We start from the raw sequence: 4,252 nt of genomic DNA, 5'->3' as shown, positions 1-4,252 counted from the left end.
CTTACAGTGGCATACCTCGCCCCAGCCATTGTTAATCTGTGAATGGAATCCCTCTCCTGAGATGGAGTCGCTTCCCAACGCACACCAGCAAGGGGCGCCCGGTGCGGCTTACAGCTGGCCAAGGGGCGCCCGTGTGGCTTACAGCTGGCCAAGGGGCGCCCGTGTGGCTTACAGCTGGCCAAGGGGCGCCCCATCTGACCTCCCACTCTGGCGAGGGATTCTGGCTAATCATTCTCTCCTCCTACTGGGACAAAAAAAGTTTTAATTAAAAAAATGTACAAAGTCGCTATCGGGTACAGGAGACCTTTGTTCACTTTCTCTGCCTACAACAGGATGCATCCATCACATTAACAAATAATTAAAAACGTAAAACAACAATCGTCTCTGTCTGGATAGTCTCCCAACAGGTCAGAAGGCACAGAGGAAAACAATTCAAATCAGAAGGAAAAGGGGGATTTGGCCGGAGAGAGCAATGGGGAGGCACAGGTGCTCCCTCGCCGAGGCAGCATTTTAGAGCCAATGAAGAGCAGGTGGAAGGCGGGCCAGAAAAGCAGACGAAGACAAAAGCCCGGCCGGGCTGGGGAAGAACAATCCAAAGGGACCAGACTTCAGAATGAATGAGGCTGGCAGGGCAAGGAAGGACAACCAAGGGATCTTTTCTTTTCTTTTTTTTTGAGAATTTTAAGATTTTAGCTTGGGCCTTCCCGACTCCAAGCCCATCCATCGCCTCACCCACTGTGCGCTGGCCGCCGAGGCCCAGCCCTCTGTGAATATCCTTGCTCTCAACCTTCCTTTCTTCTTGGGAAGCCTGCCTCCGGATTCATTCCCCCCCCCCCCCCCCCCCCCCCCCCCCCCCCCCCCCCCCCCCCCCCCCCCCCCCCCCCCCCCCCCCCCCCCCACTAGCTCCTTCCTTCCCCGTTCCCTATAAACCCTCCGGGGCTCCTCCCTCCCCAGAGAAAGTGCTCCCTGGCTCAGGCCCGCCCCACTACAGTCTCCCACCCTTTTCTCTCGCAGCCTCCGGCACCGAGCTGTCTCCCCGTGACTAGGGGAACCCCGGGCCAGGGCGCCCCTTCCCGGGGCTGGCCTCGAACGCTGGCCCCGCCTGGAGGGAGGAGGCGGCCGCCCCCGCTGCCGGGCGCGGGCCAGGGAGCTCGGAGTCGGAGAGCGCTGCTGCTGCCCGGCCTCCCACAGCTCCTGGCGTCCGCGTCGGTAGGACGGGGCTGCCTCCTCACCCAGGGCTCGGCTGGATCCGGGCCCAGGGAGGTCGCTGTCAGGGCACAGGCTCTCCCTTCCCTTTCTTCCAAGAACCCAGCCTCAGACCCCGGGGTTCCCGTTTTCTGTCCACCCGAACTCAGCCCAAAGCGAGGCTTTTCATCTGGGCCAGTGAGGGGGCGCCGGGGAGGGGGCACTGCAGAGGGCAGGGACTGGAGCGGCTGCGGGGGGAGGGAGCAGATACTTCCTCCGGGAGGCCGTTTTGCATAACAAGCGAGTCTGGGGCAGGGAGAGATAAGGCCGGGGCAGCCTCGGGCAATTCACGGGTCTAGGAGTGGGCGCCCGGTCAAGTTCGGTCGGTTGAGTTTGATGCTTCTCCGAGCCTCAGTTTCCCCATCTGTAAAACTGGGGGGGGGGGGTAGGTTCCCGAATCCGCTTAAGTTTATTTTCAGTCTCTCCCGGACTGACTCGTTTCTTACGGCCCAAAGCAGCGCTATCTCCCCCACTCCCCGGGTTCTTCCATTCCTGCTAACGATTATTTGGCCCTTTACGGCCGAGCTGGCGTCTCCTCTTCCTCTCCTCTGACTTCTCATAATGCGGTTCTGATGCTATCACGGAGGGAAACCCCGCTCTGCAGTTGCCCAAGGTCTCCGAGCTGCCAAGTCCGGCGGCCTCTTCTCCTTGACCTCGGGCGCCGTGGGTCGCTCTCTCCTCCCGGTCCTCCTTCTACCTCGGATTGCTCCTTGTCCAGGCCCCGTCGTTGGCTCCTGCTCCGGATCGCGGTCTCTGACCTCTGAGAGGCCTCGGGGCTCTGTCCAGGGTCCTCTTCTCCTCTCCTTCCCTGTCACTTCACCCGGAGAGCCACAGCTCCCTCCGACCTCCGGCTGGGAGGCCAGCAGACGTCCCAACGGGTCTAGAACGGAACTCCCCCCCCCCCCCCCAACTGCACTCCTGGCGCCGGGGACTGCAGCCTCCTGCATGCTCCTCGCACAGGGCGCTGCCCCCGGCTCTGGCCGTCTCCCCTGGCAGGAACACGGTCCTCCGGAGGCTCCGGGCCCCACATAAAACCCGAGCCCTCGCCAGAAACCCTCCCTGCCCCTCGGGGAGTGGCTGGTCCCGCGAGCAAGGCTTGCTGGGAACATTGGTTCCTCCCGCGTGCAAGGCTTGCTGGGACATTGGTTCATCCCGCATGCAAGGCTTGCTGGGACATTGGTTCATCCCGCGAGCAAAGCTTGCTGGGACATTGGTTCGTCCCGCGAGCAAGGCTTGCTGGGAACATTGGTTCCTCCCGCGTGCAAGGCTTGCTGGGACATTGGTTCCTCCCGCGTGCAAGGCTTGCTGGGACATTGGTTCGTCCCGCGTGCAAGGCTTGCTGGGAACATTGGTTCCTCCCGCGAGCAAGGCTTGCTGGGACATTGGTTCGTCCCGCGTGCAAGGCTTGCTGGGACTGTTCTCCGCGGCAAGGCTTGCTGGGACATTGGTTCGTCCCGCGAGCAAGGCTTGCTGGGACATTGGTTCCTCCCGCGTGCAAGGCTTGCTGGGAACATTGGTTCCTCCCGCGTGCAAGGCTTGCTGGGACATTGGTTCCTCCCGCGAGCAAGGCTTGCTGGGACATTGGTTCCTCCCGCGAGCAAGGCTTGCTGGGACATTGGTTCCTCCCGCGAGCAAGGCTTGCTGGGACATTGGTTCGTCCCGCGTGCAAGGCTTGCTGGGACATTGGTTTCCGCGAGCAAGGCTTGCTGGGACATTGGTTCCTCCCGCGTGCAAGGCTTGCTGGGACATTGGTTCGTCCCGCGTGCAAGGCTTGCTGGGAACATGGTTCCTCCCGCGTGCAAGGCTTGCTGGGACATTGGTTCGTCCAGCGAGCAAGGCTTGCTGGGACATTGGTTCCTCCCGCGTGCAAGGCTTGCTGGGACATTGGTTCGTCCCGCGTGCAAGGCTTGCTGGGACATTGGTTCGTCCCGCGTGCAAGGCTTGCTGGGACATTGGTTCCTCCCGCGAGCAAGGCTTGCTGGGACATTGGTTCGTCCCGCGTGCAAGGCTTGCTGGGACATTGGTTCGTCCCGCGTGCAAGGCTTGCTGGGACATTGGTTCGTCCCGCGTGCAAGGCTTGCTGGGACATTGGTTCCTCCCGCGTGCAAGGCTTGCTGGGAACATTGGTTCATCCCGCGAGCAAGGCTTGCTGGGACATTGGTTCGTCCCGCGTGCAAGGCTTGCTGGGACATTGGTTCCTCCCGGTGCAAGGCTTGCTGGGACATTGGTTCGTCCGTGCGGCTTGCTGGGACATTGGTCCCGCGTGCAAGGCTTGCTGGGACATTGGTTCCTCCCGAAAGCTTGCGGAACATTGGTTCATCCCGAGCAAGGCTTGCTGGGACATTGGTTCGTCCGCGTGCAAGGCTTGCTGGGACATTGGTTCGCACGTGGCTTCCTAGTAGATTGTACGCCCCTTTGAGGACAGGGACTGGCTTTTCATATTTTGGTTCCCCAACTTTGAGGCATAAGAGGCTTAATCATTGTTTGTTTACTGAGGACCGATTCAAGTCTAGTCCTAAAGTCCCAGGAACTCTGTCTCAGACGCTGGCCGGGGTTTGCGACAAAAGTCGGATCTCAGAGATCCATCTAGCATCCCGAGCGCGTTCCCGCGGCGCCACGTGCGCGCCCGCCCCTCGCGGGGCCGTCACCATTGTCAAGATCCCCGGGCCCCGCCCTCGGGGAGCATCCCATAATAACCCTGTCCGGCCCCTCCTCTCAGCTTTTCGCAGGCCTGCCATTTCGGCTGGCACCGCCCATCTCTGGCGCTGATTGGCTCTGCTCTGGCAGACTTCCACCGATGATTGGCGATCTCCGGGGGTGGTCGAGTCATTCAATGGCTCCTTGGGGCTGGCGTTTCCTCCTGGCAACAGACACAGCTGGCGTAGATTGGCCAGCGGAGGCTCGCCCGGCCCCCAGCCCGGTCCTGACCGGGACTTATTGGTTGAGCCCAGAAAAATTGCTGGAAGCCGATTGGCTGCAGGGCGGGGAGTTGTGCGGCTGCGCGAGA

The sequence above is a fragment of the Sarcophilus harrisii genome, chromosome 4 (genome assembly GCF_902635505.1).
Source record: "Sarcophilus harrisii chromosome 4, mSarHar1.11, whole genome shotgun sequence".
NCBI classification, from domain to species: Eukaryota; Metazoa; Chordata; class Mammalia; order Dasyuromorphia; family Dasyuridae; genus Sarcophilus; species Sarcophilus harrisii.
This window is presented reverse-complemented; position numbering follows the sequence as displayed.